General features: G+C 39.4%; 1 long non-coding RNA gene and 1 pseudogene across 1 annotated transcript in view; one reads left to right on the forward strand and one right to left on the reverse strand.

Moving 5' to 3' along the window:
- Window positions 1-22,831, forward strand: part of LOC109455121 (aldehyde oxidase 4) — a 119,266-nt gene that overhangs the window by 63,230 nt on the left and 33,205 nt on the right. The window contains exons 6-17 of the long non-coding RNA XR_012495729.1: window positions 2,121-2,217; window positions 2,818-2,926; window positions 6,833-6,959; window positions 10,624-10,685; window positions 13,037-13,120; window positions 13,727-13,807; window positions 14,921-15,065; window positions 15,301-15,393; window positions 17,163-17,314; window positions 18,976-19,069; window positions 20,139-20,248; window positions 21,698-21,882. This is a non-coding gene — a long non-coding RNA (aldehyde oxidase 4). The remainder of the gene's footprint in view (window positions 1-2,120; window positions 2,218-2,817; window positions 2,927-6,832; window positions 6,960-10,623; window positions 10,686-13,036; window positions 13,121-13,726; window positions 13,808-14,920; window positions 15,066-15,300; window positions 15,394-17,162; window positions 17,315-18,975; window positions 19,070-20,138; window positions 20,249-21,697; window positions 21,883-22,831) is intronic.
- LOC141567925 (heterogeneous nuclear ribonucleoprotein A1-like 3) lies at window positions 5,116-6,822 on the reverse strand (annotated as a pseudogene).

Raw genomic sequence — 22,831 nt, forward strand, 5'->3', positions numbered from 1 at the left:
AGTGCTCTTCTGGCTCTGTCCCCACAACCTCGTATAAATGTGCATCACAAAGCTGTCTGACAAAGTGAAAAGTGAAAAGTGGCCTCTATTCACCTTTGAACCAGAAAGCTCTGGATTCCTTTACTTGGAAATTTTAGGACACCAAAAGCAGGAGGAAGGGTTTCTGTGGGGACAGAATCCCAGAGAGCAGTTTCCAGGCTCTCGACCTCACGTGGAAAGGTGCTGGCTCGGGTAGTACATGGCCATCAGCTGTGACTAGTTGGCCATCAGCAGTTACCGCTTAGCCATTAGCCACTGATATAACTGCCGTGGTTACATTGGTTGGTTGGTTGGTTGGTTGGTTGGTTGGTTGGTTGGTTGACAGAGAAGCGGACAGTGGATAGTGGATCATGTGTATCCTTCTTCCTGTGTCTCGCCTGGCTGCCAGCGAGACTAGGGTACAATAAGACCCCTTGTTGGGGCTCAGGCGGATGTTTACTTCCTGTGTCTCGCCCAGCCAATATAGTGGTATGACTCCCCTATCTATGGCTCCGTTGGTGTTCCTTTTTGGCCTCACTATATCCTGCATTCTAATGTGGGGAGCAGCACCAGAGACCCTGCATGACAGTTTCTTTGCTTTTTCTGCCCTGTTCAATGGGGCACTCTAATTAAGGTATTACCCACATGACTTTAGGCCCTCTGCCTTACAAGTGGGAAACTTGACCTGCGTAAGCAGGAATAACTATCTCAGACAGGGGACTAAAGAACAGAGAAGGGGGTGTGAACCCCTCTGGACCTCTGCAGAGACTCTCTCAGCTCTTTACTCCAGGGGAGTCCTGACCCAGTATTACATCTCCGTGTCAGCAATTTCTAAGGTGAAGTTAGTTTTAACCTCCACCAAAGCCAATTATTACCACGCATGAAATCCTTTTTAAACCTCACTCAGAAAAGGCCTCGAGCAAATTTCATATTCTTATAGAACATAAAGCAGGAGAGGATTTATATATATTATTTGTTCTCCCTTTGTGAAAATATGCAAGCGTCTTACAGGGGGAAATTATGCAACAGTTGTTGACATTACTGGCTCAGGAACCATGGTTATTAAATCAATATCCTCTAATTCCATAAGAAGGTAAAAACATTACATTGCTGAATCAGGGAAAGGTAAACCTCCTAAGGGGATTGTGGGGACAGAGTCCCAGACAGCAGTTTCCAGGCTCTAGGCCTCATGTGGAAAGGTGCTGGCTCGGGTAGTAGATGGCCATCAGCGGTAACTAGTTGGCCATCAGCTGTAACCAGTTAGCCAATTAGCCGCTGATATAACTGCCGGGGCTACGCTAGGGGGTTGGTTGGTTGGCAGAGAAGCGGACAGTGGATTGCGGCTAGCAAGTGGGGTAAGCAAGCACACATGGCAGATTGCGGATCATGTGGATCCTACTTCCTGTGTCTCGCCCAGCCGCCAGCGAGACTGGGGTGCAGGAAGACCCCTCATTGGGGTACTGGCAGATGTTTGTCTTTTGTGTCTCGACCAGCCGCCATAGAGAATATAGTGGTATGACTTCCCTATCTATGGCTCTGATGGTGTTCCTTTTTGACCTCACCATGTCCTGCGTGCTTGTGCAGGAAGCGGGAGCTGAGACCCTGCATTACAGGGATTTTTCTAAGTTTGTACATGCTCCACCTCCACAACTATAAGGTAACACGAATCCAGAATCCATTTCCACATCTCTGAATTCAACAGGCTTTTTCCACTCATTTGGATATAAATCCTGATCTAAGTAGCAGGACATTCTCTGTAGTCTTAAAGTATCCCGTGCAGTGTGAATATGCAGATGGTGCACTATAGAAATAGTAATGTGTTGGGTTACAAGGTGTTTCTCTAGCCCTGCTTGGGGACAAAAATATGGAAATTTTTACATTTAGAAATGCCTCTGGCTCTGAGGGTTTCAGATCAGGCAGTGTGGGTCTGTAAGGATTTCTTCTCACCTTGGCATTTACATGCAAAAAGTGGAACTCTCTGAGCAAGAAACCTTGGTACCTTCAACCCTAGAGAACGTGTTACTTGTTATCAGCATCCGAGGCAGAAAAGTGTGAGAAGCAGAGGGGCCCGAGCCCGTTTTCCTTGACTCTCTTCCTTCCAGTCCACCTCACAGGCACTAAGTACAGCTGTGGGGAAGGAGGCTGTGGCTCCTGCACCGTCATGGTGTCAAGATACAACCCCAAGAACAAGAAGATCCAGTATCCTTTGCATTGGCCAGGGCCCTGCTCGGGCACATCTGGGAAGGATGCGAAGCCTCCCACTTCTCTGTCCCCATGCGCTCCTCCCCTCTCTCCAGGTGTCTGTCACTCTCTTGTTGCGTCCAGGCCAACTCTCTCTGCAGCTTCCCAAGCTCCAGAGCTTTCCCACTGACTTTCTAACCATCAGAATATATTTAACTGGCCTAATGTGCAAACAGAGTACCTGTACTTTTAAAAGCTTCACATGGTTGAGAATCACTGGGATTAACTACCTCATGGTGCTTAACATAAGTCAATATATCATTTTATGAGTATAAAGCTTCCTTTCCCTACAATGAGGAAGGAAAAAAGGAGAATGAGGGTCTCTTGGTGATCCTACACAAAACTCTTTGTTATTTTTTTTTCCATTTCTCTCTACCATCCTACACCAGCCATATGTAAGTCCTTTCTTGGACTCTTCCAGAACTTTATGGTTTTATATCTGTGTTCTCTGTATTCTCAAAGAAATACAGTCTCATGACTCTCCTGGACTGAGATTACTCCCTGAATTATGTTACCCACTCCCTATGATTCCGGTGTGTTCTCTTTAATCCATCATAGCCATTATCCAGTTACTGCGTGCCTGGTGCCCATCTGCTCTCTGTATGGAGCTGCTGTCACCACAGTAGAAGGTGTAGGAAGCATCAAGACCAGGATTCACCCGGTGCAGGTAAGAGTGTGCTGTGATTGGCATCCCACATGGTATCCCACATAGTCTAATGTACCCCAAATAGGCTACCCATCGTGAAATCCTTTGTGATTATAAATTCTCATTTTATGAGATTCAGTGCTTCATACCTAGGGATCTTCTCAGACATTGGTATATAAACCAAGATTCCTTCACTGATTTTAATATATCTTAACTTCTCAACCCTATCCTTGCCCGAAACTAAAACACGGACACCCCAGTGTGACAAGAAAAGAAAATTAGATGGGAAACCAAAAGTTTATAGAATATAGTAGCTGTCTATTTCAAAGTTCCTGAACTCTTACTAGGAGGCAATTATGGGTTCACACACTCTCCAGATGCTCCCCAGATGTCTCGCTAGTAACTGAACACCACGCTACAATAAAACACAGCTAACATGACAGCGTTTACTCAAGTTTAGAGGACTTTTTAGAGAAATGGGAATGTTATTTTTATATACTAGAATAGGAACTTCTGCAGAGGTTAAGTTTTAAAAGCAATGCGTAGAAAGAAAACTATGAAGAGCCATCGTTTCCCTTGAAATTCCTTTTCATAGAAGATTGTGTTTAGAAAGTGGAGGCTAAGAGCTTTCTCTGACAGTGTGCTAATTGCTAAATTTTCAGGAATTTTGTGAGCCAGTCTTTAAACACAGCCAGTATTAACAATTAAACTATACAAACTTAAAATTAATAAGTAATATTCAAAAAAGGTAATAAATATCAACATTCATCATCTCCTAATTATTTTAATACATTTTACTATCTATGCTTTTGAGATTATTTGTCTATTGTGTCCATGTGGTGGAAATGCCATAGAATGGTATTCCCCTGTGCATTTCCTCCCTAATCCACATTGTGACCTCATGTTGGAAGCTTACATCAGCAATGGTGGAAATAGTTGTACAAATAAAAATGTTAGAAATTATAAATCAGGGCTTTCCCCTCAGATATCCAGTTGTTAAATATTTACCAGCACATTTATAGCGAGGTTTAAATGCCACATCTCAAACAACTTGCCATCTGCTAGATAAATCCAACACAACCATATTTCCCTGTAACATTAGAAGAGTGTCTGTCCTTTCTTTTTTTTTTAATCTACATTATTTTTTATGGTTACATATGTCATTGTTGAATTAACATAATTAATTCTTTTTTAATTTTTTAAATTTTCAATTACAGCTGACATCCAGTATTATATTAGCTTCAGGTTTACAGCATTGTGGTTAGACACTTATATAACTTATGAAGAGAACCCCCCGATAAGTGTAGTACCCATCTGACACCATACACAGTTATTACAGTATTATTGAATGTCTGTCCTTTCAGTTGAGCCACAGATGAAGGAAGTATTTGGCTTTCATCTTAGGAGTCAAGCTGTTTGAAAAATGTTGTTGCCAACCAGTTGAGCACACATCTAAGGACACATGGGACAAATGCACACAGAGGAACCCACAGGGTCATGTCTCCCTTCTAGATCTTCATGGCACAGGGTCTTGTATAGAGTGGACAAAGTACATTGTCAATTCTCCCTCTCTTTTTATTGTTGTATTTTTAAATCATTTATTCATTACACATGGTAATGGATAATACACAAGCTTCATTATCATCTATAATTTTATCTGGTACCATATTTCAATTTAGTTATATTACATAAAATGTGCCAATAATCATTAATAACGAAATAAATTCCATGACTTTGCTTGGGTGACTGACCCTTTTAACGGTGACAGTAACTGTCAATTCAACTACACCAAGGTTTCTGAAGACAATGGCTTCTACACCCAAGCAGGTTGAAAATAAATTTCAAATGGAACCTGCCTTCACCCTGAAGGAATTCTAACTTCACACTGTTAGGGTTAATTTACCAAGAAGGCTTCAGAGTAGACTAACTTTACACAGCACTTTTTTAAAAAGACACATTTATTAAGCGTCATGATCAGACTAGTACATTTAACTAAATGTACAACATGGGTACAAAAAAAATTCTACATTAAAACCCTTTGTTGGGAAGGCTTTACACTTCCCACAGAACAGAACAGAAACTAAAATAACCTGTTATACAATTAGTCACAAATACAGTCCTCGAGTTCTTTGCCCATACATGAGTATTGTCTAAAACATGTCTTTTTTATAGCAGGTAGGCCTTGCCACCACTGTGCTCAGCTGAGTTCACAAGTCTGTTGTAACCTGGAGCTTCCCTGTCACTTCTCTGGCTCTCCTCTCCTGCTAAGCTTTGTTTCCTGACTGCAAGTAAAATCATCTGCTGTTGCCATAGCTACTGCTGCTGCTGGAACTGCCACAGCCACCTTGGTTTCATGGCTTGGCAAAGGATTGGTCTCCACCACCATAGGGGCCAGAGCTTCTGCCTTCAAAGTTTGCTCCTTTCATGGGTCCACAATTTGAAGATTGATTGTTGTTTTAATTGCCAAAATCATTTTACCTTCAGCCCTCCAAATTGCTTCTATAATTATCAAATCCATTATAGCCATTCCCACTGCTACCATATCCTCCACCACCACGATTGCCACCAAAGCCACCTCAACCACAGAGCTTTCCTCCAGGACCAAAGTTGTCATTCCCACCAAAACCGCCTCCTTGACCACCAGTGAAGTTTCCAGAACCGACCCCTTTGGCTGGATGAAGCACTGGCCATCTCTTGCTTAGACAGGGCTTTCCTTACTTCACAGTTGTGGCCATTCACAGCATGGTATTTCTGAATGACAGTCTTGTCTATAGAGTCATGATCATCAAAGGTCAGAAAAGCAAAGCCTCTCTGCTTGCCACCACCTCAGTCAGTCATGATTTCAATCACTTCAGTTTTCCCACACTCTTCAAAATCTTCTCTTAGGGGATAGTCTTCAGTGTCTTCTTTAATACCACCCACAAAAATCTTTTTCCCAGTTAAGTGAGCAGCAGGTGTTTGAGAATCCTCTCTTGAGACAGCCCTCTTTGGTTCCACAATTCTTCATCCACCTTGTGTGGCCTTGCCTTCGTGGCTGCACCCACCTCCTCCATGGTGGCAACAGGTAACGAACCCAAAGCCTCTGGAGCATTCAGTGTTTGGGTCTCTCATCACCACACACTCTGTGGGCATTCTCCATTGCTCAGAATGGCTCCTCAGACTCTCATCAGTCATTTCAAAGCTCAGACCTCCCATGAAGAGCTTCCACAGCTGTTCAGGCTCTTTGGGAGACTGACTTAGGTAAAACAACAGATTGCAGGAGGGGAGACTTTAAGACACTTAGCGGCATCCACTAACAGAAAGGCTTGTTGTTGTACTTAAATGCGTAAAGTTGAATGTGCGTAAATTAAATATGTGAATGGAGCAATACTAAATAACACTTCACGATTTTCAAAGCATTTGTACCGATTTTGTCATTTAATTCATCAAAAATTCTATAATACAGATGAGGCAGAGGATGAAAATGACTTGTCAGAAACTGTTAAATGATTTGCATACGTTCATTCATTTATTCTCACAACCATCCTGTAAAGTAGATACCATTATTATCCTAATTTTAAAGATGAACAAAAGTCAAGTAAATCACCTAAGGTCGCACAATTAATGAGGTACAGTAAGCACTGAAAGTCACATGAGCGCGATTGCATAGTATTTTATCTGTTCCCTAAACTACACTGCCTATTTCACAGATAAAGGAAACAGAATCTAGAAAGCAAAGTGACTTAATTAATATCTGTCACTAGGCTTTTCTTGAGGGGGAAAAACAAGCATATGATTTCGAAAAATAGAAACATGTTTCTTCCAGAGTGACATTTTTTCCCTGAAGTTATTTGTGGAAAGCCAAATATATAAGCTTCTCGCCTATCCAGTGTCGAAGGTAGGGAAACAAGAGGCTTAAAGCATAAATAATGTACCATTTTCTCCCAGGAAAGACTTGCCAAGTGTCATGGCACTCAGTGTGGCTTCTGCAGCCCAGGGATGGTGATGTCTATCTACACACTGCTGAGGAACCACCCAGAGCCGACCCCTGACCAGATAACCAAAGCTCTTGGAGGTGAGCCGTCTTCCCCCATTGCAGGCAGGAAACTACCCAAGCAACTAGGGAAGGAGGTCCCAACCCATGGACAGAAGTCATGGCACAGCTTTGAGTTTCCTCCTTGGTACCTGTCTTTAGCCAAAAGTTTTCCAGGATGTGATGCCTTCATTTTGTCAGCAGTGATGACAAAAATTGGGGCAATACTGGTTTCATTACAAACCTTTCTTCCTTAATGGGGCCCATTGTCACTCTGTAAAGGCATTCAAATGGGCTGTTTCTAATACTTTCACTATAATCTTTTCCAACTGTGGAAATGTGGGTAGTATGGAAAAACGAGACCCTGGTGTTTTTTTAATTAATCTGTTAGAATTATTTATTAACTCTGCTTATTAAAATTAATTTTACATAGAGGATAAACTTTCAGATACTTTACATGTTTATATTCTGGTTGGGTTCATTATACAATCAAGAAGATCATAAACAGCAATTAGTTATCACAAATAAGCCTGGTGAACAATTTAGTATACTATGGCAAACAGCTATCAAATTTAAATGAACAAACACAATTTTCTACCCAAAAAAGCATGTTAGCAAATGTCATTTTATGTAACAGACATATATAGTTTCAAGGTAACTGGTCACTAGTTCTTAAGAGAGAGCGTGTTATTATTTGCCTTGTTGATGATAGCCATTCTAACTGGTGTGAGATGATATCTCATTGTGGCTTTTATTTGCATTTCTCTGATGATTAGTGACATTGAGCATCTTTTCGTATGTCTATTGGCCATCTCTTTGGAGAAATGTCTATTCAGGTCCTCTGCCCATTTTTTAAATTGGATTGTTTGTTTTTTATTGTTTAGTTGTATGAGTTCCTTATATATTTTGGATATTAGCCCTTTATTGGAGGTATTTGCAAATATCTTCTCCCATTCAGTTGGCTGCCTCCTTATTTTGTCAATGGTTTCTTTTGCTGTGCAGAAGGTTTCATATGGATGTTTGATATAGATCCCATTCATTTGTTTTTTAGCTTTTATTTCCTTTGCCTTTGAGGTCAAATTCATAAAATGATTTTTAAACCCAAGGTCCATAAGTTTACTACCTATGATTTTTTGTCTATGCAGTTTGTTATTTCAGGTCTTGTGTTAAGGTCTTTGGTCCGTTTTGAGTTAATTTTGGTACACAATGACAGATAGCAGTTCTTTTGCACATGGCTTTCCAATTCTCCCAGCACCATTTATTGAAGAGGCTGTCTTTTCTCCATTGTATGTTTTTGGCTCCTTTATTGAAAATTATCTGTCCATATTTATGTGGGTTTATTTCTGTGTTTTCAATTCTATTCCGTTGGTCTGTGTGTCTATTTTTCTGCCAATACCATACTGCTCTGATTATTGTTGCTCTGTAGTACAACTGAAGTCAGAGAGTGTGATATGTCCAGCATTATTCTTTTTCTTAGGATCGCTTTGGCTATTCGAGGTCTTTTGTGATTCCACACAAATCTGATGATTTTTTGTTATATTTCTTTTAAAAATGCCATTGGAATTACGATGGGGATTGCATTAAATCTGTATATTGCTTTGTTGTTTGTCTCTTTGAATATGCACAGTCTTATAGAGATGGATCATTTCGAATCCCCGATTCGATGCCTGTAATTCACATAATGACCACCAGGTGATGGTGTTGTAAAGGTTGGATAAAGTAATGAAGTAGATAACCTTATTCTACTAGGACTGGATAACTTAAGGAGTATATTTTAGTTCGCAATCCATTTACTTGAGCTCTTTCTAAAATCATAATGCTCGACACACTGACAACCTTTATGTTCATATATTAAGAAAAACAACAATATAAAATAAAATTCAATAATGCTATTAGGTATGGCATGTACCTTTTAAAATGGTCAACTGATATAAATCACCATTCATTTCATCTTGTCTTTCCCTTCAAGACTAAGGAAGTAAATTTTTTGAGGTTTTATCCTTTTCCTTAGAATCAGAAGAATTTTTGCAATGGGTGTTATTAGCACTCCCTTGGTGGGCCTTTAGTAGGGCTTAGCACTGATTATGTGGCCAAGAACAAAAACAAAATAGAAAACTCTGACATTAGCTCTTTCTATGCTTTACTGTTTGCTTACAGTTTATCAGAAAGTGTCCATTGCCATTTAAATACGCTATTTCATGCCACGTAGTTATGTTCCAGATATTTCAGCTCCTTTCCTTTACTCCAAAGAGATATTCTTAATTCATACATCTTGTATATTCTTTCTTCCTAGCAAAAGGAAAGGCAGATTATGAATCTGAATCCGTCTTGTGCATGCAGTATCTTCCTAAACTATTCCCATTCTATGACAAAAAGGAATATAACTATTAACCAAGTTTCCACATGACTCACTACCATCAAGTTTCCACACAACAATTTCTTTCTAGGCGTTTAAACCTGCCCACTTGACACATATACGTTGCTTCTGAAATGTTTAAATTGTATTTCAACGTAATAATTTGAAATTTATTTGGGGTGTAAAAATAACACTTTCCTATTAAAAAATTAAAACACGAGGAAAAAACTCATTCATATGTCTGCCCCCAGGAGACAACCACAATCAAATACTTCTATTTTCTTTCAGCCTTTTTATGCTTAGTTTTTGTTTGCTTTCTTTAAATACTTGTGACTATTATATACAGAGGGTGCCAAAAAATGTATACACATTTTAAGAAAGGAAAAAAAAACTGCATTAAGTGTAATACTCAATATATGCCAATAACAAAAGATGAATACGAGTCACGGTTGACCTCTGCAATTACAAGAGGTGCTCAAAGTGGTTACCATCAGCAGGCAGACACTTCTGATTATGGTGAATTACTGCTTGAGCATAGACTCTTAAAATGTATAGACACTTTTTGGGCACCGCCAGTATGTAATTTTATATTATAAACACAATTTTAACAGTATGACATAAGAATGTTCCCATGTTAGTAAAACATCTTCATAAATATTATACTGGCTGCAAAATTTGAGTATACTTTTTAAAAAGATAGTGGTTTCCTCACCTTTCCACCATGCTTTGGAAATGCTGACTGATTAAAATAATACCAGGTAGTTACTGAACACCTAGTATGCTGTCCTGAGAGAGTTCAATAGCATCTAAGACAATCCTTGCCTTCCCTGGGAGCTTAAGATCCAATGAGGGAGGTAAGTCATGTACATAAACGACCCTGCTCCAGCATAGTCAATGATAGGCCTGCAGAAGGATCCAGGCAGTGAGTGGTACAGCTCTGACTGGGACGTTGGAGCAGACGCCATGGAGAAGAGGGGCTGGGGCGCTGACAAACGGATACACTTTGCCTAAGAAGACATTGAGGGAGAAGAGACTACATGAGAAAAGCTTAACAAAGGACTACATCTGAGATGTTTTGGGGGCGACAGGTTATATGAGTTAGGACGGGGTGGGATTAAGGCATGAAGAGTTGGTTGGGAAAAATTGTAGAGATCTTTGTGCTATTTCAGAAAGAAAATGTAATCACAAGATCTATTTTTGAAGAGTATCTCTGTTCCAAAGAGCCATTTTGCTGGTTTGGGAAACAAAAAAGAATCTAATTACTAATATGGCCATCCACTGAAAACATGAAGCACAAATGTGCAATATATTTCTATATCATCCATCAAAAACTGATCTCTTCTCAATCAGGAAATTTGTGCCGCTGTACTGGATACCGACTAATTGTAGAAAGTGGAAAAACTTTCTGTGAGGTAAGTTAAAATGAAAAATACATATATAAATTTTTAGCTCCTTTAATACATTAATAAACCTATGCATAATCATCTATTGCATTTAATTATCTCTAAAATAACCCCATGTTGACCTTTTTAATCACTGAAAGTTAAATGCCACTGTTGATATTGTTTTTAATAAACATTTAGCATCAGTTTTGATTATAGCCTTAAATTAGGGAGTTATGTAAGAGGTAAGTATATGGTCCATGACTTCAAAAGATGCAAACTCTATTAAAGTAAGTGAAATTAAACCATAATTGAAAGGCAAAATAATTAAAAGCTCAATATATCCTCCATACCATGTGTATAAGTTTTGAAAGATTGTAGATTAAAGAGAATTAATGAGCAGGAAGAGAAGACACAAAGGAAACTTATTGGAAAAAGGGAGTGTTGAACCAGATAGTAAAGCAAGTGATAGAAGTGGATAGGTGAAGAGAAGGCACTAGAAAATTCCAAGTAAGACAATACATGGATGTAGGAAAAAGAAAGATGTCCAAGGTTCAGCTAAGACATTGATGTGGCTGAAGCATTAAAGAGTAAAAAGGTAATATTTGGGGCTAAGGAATTTAGACTTAACCAATGTATAGTCATCATCATCTGTTCTCAAGCTAGGAGTAACACGAGAATAGTATTTCAAAAGAAAAATTCTTGGTACATGCCTGTAGGAAGGATAAGCCGGGAGAGACATGGTGGGGATGAGGGCATGGACCAGTGCAGTATCCAATACATAAGAGAATGAGGACCTAACCAATGTGAGAGTATGAGCCCAGAAAGAATACTTGCAGGAAGGAGATTGCCCAAATCATGACCTCCAGGTATAAAGATGCAATAATAAAAAAATCCAAATCACCTTCAAAGTTGAGAGATCTGGGAGTCAGATAGATGAAGGAGTTTGGAAAAGAATGATTTAGTGTATGGACGGGGGGATAGTTTGGAGATATATTAAGTTTTCAGAAAGTTAAATGTTAAGAGGAGACACACTTTTGACACAGTTTCAGTTAGGGTGTTTTCTCGGCACTATTTTTTATGGAAAAAATAAATTGTGTATAATTTTGGTTGAAAAAAACAATTCAAGGTGCACAAGTTAATTCCAAATACTAATTTTTTGAAGGAAAAAAAACCCACTACTTTTAGACCAATAACGAAGAATTCAAAAAGCTCTTACAAACTACACTAGTTTATTTTAAATCCTGAGTAAGATACTATATCAGTTGAACCATATGAATGGCCAATATTCCACTATTTTTGACACAGAAAAACAGCAACTTCATATGATTCAACCTAGTACTATGTAATCATTTTTCTGGAGACAACAATCTACGCAAAGATAGATATTTTTGTCTCATTCACTCTGGGTCCCCACATTCAGCCACTTGCAGTTAGTTCCAGTATAGTGCATAGCATTGTCATAAAATCCAAATCCCTTCTTACTCTGTAAAAAATTACCTTAGAAGTAAAAATATCAGCCACCACTTCAGAACTTCCAATATGTCAGATACTATACATGTCTATTGCATATTTAAATCTAAGAAATTTGTTTTATGTTTCTAATTTAACAAACTCAACCCAGCTAGTATGTGTTACAGTAAGACCTGGAACCCAGGTGTCCTTCAGGTCTCCTTGGCTCCAAGTATGAAGTCAAACTATAGGTGTGCAAATAGCCACAGACTCTTAGGCTGTGTCTGCACGTGAAAAGGGCAAACAAGAATGAAATAATTTCAGAGTTGTAATAACTAACTAGTGAATTCAGGCCAAATACACTATTTTGGGTCTGAATGAAATGTTCTGAAAATTAAGGTAAAATGGTTTGGGATTTGAATTATCCAAATAATTCAGACTAGCTCCAATAACATCCAAATAAATTCAAGTTTTCAGTGTATTTATATTTGTGTGTAGAAAGTCTTAAAGGCTGTTTGTCTTCCCAGGACTTCATTACAGATACATGCTGTTTCATCCTTACAGTAAAGAAGAGCCATCTTTTTTGGTTTTTTAATTACCAACTATACTCCATTTATTTCACTTTAAGTAGGAAGCCTTAGCTGCTGACCCCATCCCTCCTTCTAACCACTTGGTCCTCCCCTGTTACTTGAGTGGCACCATCAAAAAGTCCCTATCATGAGCAGAGTGCACACTCCTTGTAATTTTCCCTAATTGTTCAGTGATGGAATAGCTCGTCTCCATCCCACCCTACCACAGAGTTTTTGAGGTCAGGACACACTCGATTACTTCTTCCATAACTCCTCTGGGGTCTGGGCACTGCCAGGTACTCAAGTTAGTATTTTAAAAATCAACCAGTGAATTTGTTTTAAATGGCATTGCTTTCTAAGGAATCAACTGCGTGTCAAATGAAAGGATCAGGAAAATGTTGCATGGATCAAGAAGAGAAGTCTTTTGTGAACAGAGAGGAAAAAGTAAGTATCTGGTGTTCCACTTCAGTTGGGGATTGACTGGAAAATACCTACAAAGATCCAAATTTCTTCAAGCTTTCTATACTTTTCAGTGAGTCAAGTACAAAGTTAGTGAATTCAGGGCATAAACAGCCTTTAAAAGTTCCAAAATTAGCAAGCCCTTGACTTTCATGAGGCCAGTCACCACAGAAGTCTGTTTTCCTTCAGAAACGTTACAACTTTCTCTGTCTTTCCAGGTTACCTACCCATCCACCCCCTACCCACCCCTTAATCAAGAACTTCAAGAGACATTAGCAATGGTGCATATTCATGCTCATGGCAAATAATTATCTGCAAATAGTATCTGACACCCAGTACAGAAAATTGAAACCCAATTCCTGATGCCAAAAGAGGAAGCCCAGTGTCCAGTAACTCTGCCAGGGAAACCCACTGTCTCTGAGGGGAGAAGAATTCCACTCAGGGATGCCCTGTGGCTCTGGTACCTCCATCTTGTGTCAGGGGTGTCCGAGGTTTAGGCCCTGACTCGGGAGTCTCTGAAGTAGAGATTCCTGTACATCTCTCAGAAACTCTGAAGTTGATTTGTATTTTGTTTTGTTTTGTTTTGTTGAGATATGTACCAAACTTTATAATGAAGACGAATTCCAGCCCTTCGATCCATCCCAGGAACCTATATTTCCTCCTGAACTGATAGTAAGATACTTTAATTTTGTTGTTTCATAACATGATGTGGTATAAGCTTTTTTGTATTACACTGGAATTACTGAGTTTTAGACATTAAAACTGGGATTATGTCCAATATGATAACCCGTTTACAGGCACTAGTTCGATTCCACTATAAATAATTAGAAAAAGACAGCCTAGAAGAGTGGTGCTGCCAGGACCTCAAAGATTCTTTGATTCATCCCCTCGTTAGAGATGCTAAGCTCAGAGAATACAGGCAACTTACCCAAGGTCACACAGCTACACTGTGAGATATGTTTAAGGCATTTTGAAAAACTGGTAAAGTGAAAATTAAATGATACTTATTATAATGGAATTATATTACTCTTATTATTAACCTCTGTGATTTTCAACTCAGTAGGGAGACTATAATATAGTGTGATATGCCCATCATTCTATTCCATGACTCTGCTCTGAAGAGAGCCTGAGATGAGGGATATGATTCTACTGGCTTCTCAGAGGGTCTCAGACTCCACACACCCCTCAGAGTGTGAGAACTTGGACATACCTAGTATTTAAAGATTATATGTATGCATAGAGATATAGATATAACGACATACGTGTGTGTCTACAGAGTTGTAAAAAAAATCTATTTATACTATACCTGGTGAATGATTTAAGAATTTTTTTTTTCAAGAATCATTTTGCCTTTACGCACTTTCTGTCCTACTGAAAAACCTAATCCCCAAAGATGAGGCCCCTGTGAGTCACTGTTAGAGCAGAACTAGAACAAGACACCTGGCCATTTTGCTCCAGGCTGAGACACTTTCACTATACCCTGCTGCCTCCTCTTCATATAGTTCACAAATGCAGATAGAGTTTGCTCTATTCTGTAACAAACTCAACCCAGCTAGCAGGTGTTAACGGACAAACACCTATTGTGATGTTTATTCAATGGTGCCCACACGAAAATTATCAGTCTATTTTCAAACAAGGCCACCCTTTCCTACTCGCTATCAGTGAGGTCGCCTCAGAAAGCTAAGATGACCAGCAGGCCATTTGGACTCCCAGAACGGTGGATATATTCATACTATGTAGTTCAGCAGCCTTACTTGAAAGCCTGTTGGTTTTGCTTCTGTGCAGAGAATGGCAGAAGATCCAAACAAGAGACGGCTGACGTTCCAAGGGAAGAGGACTACCTGGATAACCTCCGTGACCCTCAGTGACCTTCTGGAGCTGAAAGTCAATTTCCCCCAAGCCCCCCTTGTCATGGGGAACACTGAAGTGGGTGGGTGGTTTTTAAGTATGTTCTTTAGGTAACCCAACATCTGTGTCTCTTTTTAAACTCTGCATAAATACAATTCATTTTTATTCATGGATACCTATGATCTTTAAAATGCTTTGCTGTTTTCTTTTGCAAATAAATCATTTGTGTCACATCAATCATTTGATGTCAGTAAGTGACATCTATTAGCAGCCATTGCCTTCCTGTTCTAATTACCTCTAATGCTTTTCCCCTGAAGGAACCAGAATTAAATTCGAAGACAAATTCTACCCAGTTTTCATAACTCCACTTGGGATTCCAGAACTATATTTTGTGGACAGCACAGATAATGGTACGTGCCTTCCTTTTCAAATAAGATGCAATGATTGGCTGTTGGTAAGCTGTTAATTATATTCCCTGGGCTGATTTAAGCACTTCATAGAAGATCTGACCTCATTTATTCATTCAAAAATATTTATTGAGCATCTACTACGTGTTTTCCATGAGCTTTTTCAAACTGACCCTCTCAGTTGTGTCACTGAGTACTACATTCTCATAAGAGCCCTAATAGTGGGAAGATACCATGTGGCTGCCAGGTATGGAGAGAATGACTGAATAAATAGAAAGACAAGACATTAGCAAAACAGTAGGAAAAGGTCTTGCCAGACATTACTCCGTGATTCACAAATTTGCTCAAGGCTCATCTATACCCCCACACAGTCAGAAAGAAAGAAAAAAATATCTGGGCCACACATTTGAAATTTTAACTGTCAACAATGCTATTTATTTTATACTCTTTTCACAATTTACCAAGTGCTTTCATATCTTCTTCTCCCTCTTTTTTTTTTTTTCTTTTTTTTTTTGACCCTCGTAACAACCCTGGGAGGTAGACCTAGCAGGTAGCTTTGGTATCTCCATTCTCCTGAAGAAGATATAGAAGCAAAGGGCTTAAGTAACGTCCCCAAGTTCACAGAGCTAACACATGGTCAAGTCAGGACTAGATCCTAGGTCTTCTTACTCCTAGCCAAGTACTCCTTCCACATCATGCACCAAATCAGGCTGTCTGAGAAATATATCCCACCGTCCACTACCCAAACTCAACATTTGCATAGATAACAGGATGTAGGAGCTAAAAATCCTACATAAAATAAGGTTTAGCCCAGTGAGTAAGCAGAAATCAAATGGAAAATTGTCTGCTTTCCCTTCTGACCTGCCAATATTAAACCAGTCTGCCCATTATTCTTTTTTCCCCTGTTGGAAAGTCCCTATCAAAGGACTCACAGGAAGAGATGGAGCCAGGGGAGGCCATGCTGGTACAATAGAGGGTTGGAAGGAAGGTGTGGAGGTACTTAGTTAGGGTTGGGTGGGTGTGGAGGAGCTGAGCTAGTAGATAGCGCTTGTAGAACTAAATCAGTGTTTCTCAGTCTTTTTTGTTGATTGGTTGCTTCTCTAAGAAACGACAGATGTTTCCTCTAATCATCCCCCCATGAAATTTTAACACCACAGATAGACCATACATCTGTTTATGATATATAGGATGTATATCAGAGCTTTACACATAAAAAGAATAAGAGGTTTTTACCCCCACAGGGGTAGCACTGCCCCCTTGAGAATGCATGAACTAGATGCTATCATAGCTACTCAAAACATTTCCTGCAAATGAAACTGACCCAAGGTACAGGCAGGTGTCAATTCTTATTGTTCTGATGAGGGAACAATGGGAACAGATGGCTGTGAAAGAAAGGCAAATGGGCAATGCGGATTTGCACATCAATTCCCACTAAGGCTTAATGATCTTTTAAACATCTTATAGGATCTTGGCTGGAATTTTCACCTTTGATCAATTTATTCAGGAAAACACTAAGTTAGGAATAAAGAAAGCAATCAATTTTAGATATCTGTGATTGGTGTTCCTAAAATGTATGGCATATTTGACTGTATACATGACTGAGAAGAAGATATTTGGGAATAACACAAATGGCCAGAAATATCTTTATCTTTAGTTTTTGTCATTCTAAATTAACACGAAAAGAGAAGACATATTTGAAAGATTGTTTCCATGCCACCCGTGCGTCTTGTTACAGTTGACTTTAAGTTTTTATTCCACTATCTTATTTTTAGGGGTGACCATAGGTGCAGGCTACAGCCTGGCCCAGCTGAATGATGCCTTAAGTAATATTGTTTCGGAGCAACCGAAGGAGAAGACTAAGACCTACCGTGCCCTCCTGAAGCATCTGAGGACACTTGCCGGACCCCAGATTAGGAATATGGCGGTATGTTTGTTGCAGGAGGCTGGTCAATGCCTTCGCCCAGGGAGGCCGGGAGGTGGGTCCACGACCCGTGGGTTCTTGGCCGCACACAGGAAACAATTCAAGCACGAGTCAAAATAAAAGCAAAGCAAGGATCAGTGTTTCAAGCAGAGAAAAAGGAAAAGTAGGCTACTCCATAGGCAGCACTCCTGCTGGGGTTTGAGCCTATTATTGATGTCCCTTTAATTAAGGGCTGAATTAGGAACTGCACATTCAAATTTGTAAGAGGAATATTCAGGAACTTTGTGGGAAAGGGCAGAGATTTTTTCTTTTTTTCTGCAGCTGGTCTGGTGATAAGTTTCAAGCACAAGTTTCAAAATGGGCTGAGATTTCTTATTCTGCAGTTGGTCCTGCCTTTCATCTTCTGCAACAAGTCCTGCTTTTTATCTACCTCACTTTCTCTAGCATTATGGGAAATGAGCTGCAGTTATAGACAGTCATACAGTTCTGTTCAGTTTAGCAAACATTACTCTGAAGAGGAATCCCAAGTCGCTGTCGGATGAGTCTCTGCAACATGAGTGTGAGTGTGGTGTATGAGCCCAGAGTGAGAGGCATCACACTGTGTGTATGCGTTTGCCCAAAGTGAGAAGCATCATATTCTATTGCACGATGATGGTCCTGGAGTCTGAAGATGCCCAAATTCCAATCCCAGCCTGTCGCCTGTGAGTGGTGTGATCCTGGAGAAACCACTTGACCTCTTTAAGCCTCTGTTTTCTTCATTTTAAACATTAAGGCTCAATCAAATGGATTATCTCTAAAATCCTGTCCAGCTCTAACAGTGTGTGAAATATGTCTTACCCAAAGATTAGTAAACAAGAGCCTACATTTCCAAAATGCTCTTTTATGTCTGGTTCTCCTCTTAGACCTTCGTACTAAAGTCAGTTTCTAAACATGTGTATCCCATGTGTCTATTCTTGGATGTCCTCGTTATCTAGCTTAATGAGGTTTCCTTATTATTTAAGATTTCCTGAGAAATTGGGTCCAACCACTGGCCCATTCCACACATGATGGGTGTAGTTCAGCAGGGTCAGGGTGGAGGATATTTCTCCTCATTGACTCTGGCCCTATTTCTGCTGACTCTCAAAATCCGCCATATGTTTTCACCTTCTGCATCTTCTGTCCCTTTTTCTGGACCATGTTCTTCCTCTCAACACCATCTTGCCCCCTTGACTCCCAACAAAAGTCTTCATTCAAGGCTATGTCTGAAGCAGCTTTATTGACGGTTTGGCGCAATAGAGAAGAATTCTATGGCACAGCAGCGCAGCAAACATTTTGAACGTGAAGGCTACACATCCGGGTTCTCTGGAGTGCACTCAGGCTCCAGTCTCCACCTTCCCCTGTGCTACTGAACACTCATACTAGGGTCAGTTCTCAAGGAAATGTACCTCCTCATTGTACCTGGAAAAGAAATATTTTCTCAAGCAGTAAGTTTGAACTGAAGTCAGAGTGGGAGTCTTGCACAATATGTTGTTTAAATCTATTTAGTAGCCCTGAAACTCTGCCAGATCTTTCCCTGAAGCAAAGAGGATTAAAAGCTTATACAACATCCCTGTGTATATAATTGCTTATTTGTTGAAGAACTAAGTATATGTTTAAAAAAAAATGTCATCTCTGTTTTTATTTAGACTTTAGGAGGACATGTGGTGAGCAGGCCTAATTATTCTGACCTAAATCCCATTTTAGCAGCAGGAAATGCTATCATCAATCTCATATCTAAAGGTAAGAGATGAAGCTTTAGGCATTCTATTTTCTAGTTATCACTGTCAGTTAGGTAGTTCCTTCTATAAACCATGAACTAGGAACCCAAGTACATCTAACTTAGACTTACAAAATACACATCAGCTATACCTGCACTACCTCAAATGTAAGGATGAAACACATCAATTATTTTGTTCTCTAGATGCTCTCTGTTTTGTAGATCAGATAGTTACTGCACCTGACAATTTTTCTTAACTATTTGGCCACATTTTTGCACAGTCCAAATCATGTCAAAGCAGTTAACCAAAAACTTAATGAGATGTATCTCTGTGGTTTTAAAATTTACGGCACATTATATTTCAGAGTTTCATAAAGGTGGAAATTTTTCTTCTAGGACTTTTCATTTTAAACAAAATCAAGTTTGTGAGGCATATTACTCATGACTTCTCTCTTTATTCAAAGACAGTTTGAGCTTTCCCACGGAAAACAATTTAAACTTCAGGAAACAAAAACAATGCATATTATTTATAGGGCTGTTGATGTGAGATACCCTCACTTTGATTGAAATCACATTTTTAAAAATATGGTGGATAAAATAAAAGAGTATGGTAAACTGCTTAAAGAAAAAAAGCTGTATATCAGGCACCCCACAAATGCCACTAGTCCCACCTCTAGCACTTCGGATAGGTCACTTAACCTCCTTGGACATCTGGACCTCAATTTTCCCATTTGTGAACTACTTTGTACCCATTTTCCATTTGTGAACCTATGTTGTACTAAGTTGTTCCCACATAGCTTTAAAGTTCTTCAAGGCCAACATTTGTGAGTAGCATATAATGGGCTCTAAGAACCAGAAAAGACTCTTCAGCTTCTCTGGTCCAACCCTGTCATTCTGCAGATGAGGGACCAGGAACCCCAAAGCTTCTGTGACTTTCCTAGGGTGACTCAGCTTGGGAGCTGGAACTAGAAGCCACATCTTCTGGCTCCCAGTCTGTGCTCCCTCTTTCCACCACATACATCACATTTGTCCCTTGATGCATGGTCTCCAATTAGATAAATTCATTCTAATCAAAGTCATTTCCTCTAATAGACGGAGAGCGGCAGATTCCTTTAGACAGCAAGTTCCTTGAGAGAGCACCTGAAGCCAACCTTAAATCGGAAGAGATTGTGTTATCTGTTTCTATTCCCCATTCTTCTAAGGTAAGGACTCCCTGACTCGCCACCCGCCCCGAGGGAGCCCCACTCATCCTGTGTCCTATGCAGGACCCCCAGAGAGGCTTCAAGGGGATGGTGTCCTCTCTATTTCCAACCACCTGCTGCAAGGACACTATTGGGGCTGCTCTCTGGAAGGAGCAAACTTCCAGATGACCATTTGATTTGCTTTTATATCTGCACTTTTGCCTTCATGGGTCCCTTTCTCCATAAATAATAGAACAAAATAAATGACTGTGTCAGTATAAAGATGAATACAATACAGACTGCATTAATGTTATATATTCATTATTGTATTCATTTTTTTAAAATTTTGTTTTTAAAAGAAATTGAAAGAAAAGCATATCTTTGAGCCCTATCTCTCTGTAAAAGGAGAGCCTTTTGTGTGAGGAGTTGAATTTTTGGTTTCAGAAAATATGCATCTTAGCCAAGACTGAGTACAACTATCATCAACATCATCTACAGCAAGTTCCTGGTAAACTCACAGTTCATTATCATAAAAATACTTCCAACTCAACCAACATTTATTAACCAAATACTTTTTTTCTGTTAATTGTTTATTTTTCTATTTAAGTGTAGTTGGTATACATAACCAAAGTTTTAAAACAAAATAATTTCTTTATTACCTGCCTACCACTCTACATGCCAGATATGGTCCTAAACCCAGAAGACACTACACAGATTTTTAAGACATGGTGTCCTGTCCTCAAAGGTCTCTAAATCTAAGAAAAAGGGCTTAAATAGGAAACAGCTAATCATCTTAGACAGGAAATGAATGGACAAATAGCGGGAGTAGTTCTGGTGGTAGGGAGAGCCCTCCCCAGTGTTGTTCAAAGGGCAAGGCAAGCAGTTGAGATCAAGCGCAGATCAGTGGAGAGAAGGGGGTGGTTATTCCAGATGGGAGACCAGCGTGAAGGTGGGAGGTCGTGGGAGAATGGCAGGTTGAAGGCTAGGCAGCCGGGAAAGGTGGTTGGAGAGGCCACGAGGCTGGGGCTCCATAGCCATTGTTCCATCAAGGAGTTTGTATGTGTTCTAGCAAACAGCCACCTCTGGAACAGTTTAAGTCACTTGCCCGAAGCCATGTGCAGTGAATCTGAGTTGAAAATAAAAAAGCATAGACTCTGGAGCCAGACTGCTTGGATTTGAACCCCAGCTCTACTACTTACTGTGTGACCTTGTGCAAGTTACTTAATTTCTCAGTTCCCTTGTCAGTAAATTGGAAATGAATAGAGTTGTTGTGAGGATTAAATATTAACACGTCTAAAGCACATAGCCCAGGACTCACAAACAATCCCCACTGTAATCAATAACAGTACCTACGTGAGAACTCCTGTCCACTCACAGGATCCTTTTATCATTTATAATCATCTAAGTTATTTCTGTTCATCAGACAGTGGAGATAAACACTAAAGATTCTGAATGTGTTTCTATTTCCAGTGGCACTTTGTGTCAGGAATGCGGCTGGCCCAATGTCAGGAGAATGCCTTTGCCATTGTCAATGCCGGGATGAGTGTGAAGTTTGAAGATGGCACAGACACGATCAAGGATCTTCAAATGTTCTATGGAAGTGTTGGCCCCACCGTGGTCTCTGCAAGCCAAACCTGCAAGCAGCTCATTGGGAGGTATGTCATAGCACATCCGGAACGAGAAACTCAGACATTTCTATTTTACTATTTTAATGAAAATAAAACCTGGAAACTTTTTTCTGATTATAATATATGTATGTTCATTTTTAAAATTTAAGCACTGTAGAAAAGTATAAAAAAAGAAAACGAAAGTCACCCAAAAGCCAATCTCCTTCAAGATACAAAAATTCTTTTATTGCAGTTTCTATAATAACATTAATGCACAAATTAATCTAAGTAGATGTTTTCAACATTTCACTTTAAGTTAACCTGCAAAATAAGTGAATGATTCCAATACTGTGTCCTAAGACATCTGAAAATGTCCTTAAACCACATAAAGTAGATGAAATGTTCCAAAAGGTTAAATGGCCTTCCTCTTGTCACTCTCATTATTTCTAGCATTTGTAAGGTTAAGTTTTTAAAATTCTTCCAATTAGTGCTTTTATAATAATTTTTATCCACCCATCGAACTGATTGTCAACAATTAGAACTTAATGCAAGTTTTTTTCTCAGACACTAAAATAACTTGATGCTTCCACAGCTTTTACGTAGAAACTTTCATTTGTGAAATATTTTACAACCATCATCATAAATTTGGTCATTTACCAGTCATTACCTGTGGAGCGTATGTGTCAGCTGTGGTCTAGTTGCTAGAGATACAGCATTGAACAAGATGAAGTCCCGGATCTCAGGAAACTTGCTTTTCATACTTTTGTTACCCAAGCTATTTGAGGTAAATCAACATTCTCAGGCCATGAAGTTAAAAATAATAAAAACAAACAGTCCAATTTTAAAATTAGCAGTGGATCTGAATAGACATTTTTCCAAAGGTGACACACAGATGGCTAAAAGGTACATGAAAATGTGCTGAATATCACTAATTATCAGGACAATGCAAATCAAAATCATAATGAGATTATCACCTCATACCTGTTAGAATGGCTAT

Source organism: Rhinolophus sinicus, linkage group LG01, assembly GCF_036562045.2.
Source record: "Rhinolophus sinicus isolate RSC01 linkage group LG01, ASM3656204v1, whole genome shotgun sequence".
Classification (NCBI taxonomy): Eukaryota; Metazoa; Chordata; class Mammalia; order Chiroptera; family Rhinolophidae; genus Rhinolophus; species Rhinolophus sinicus.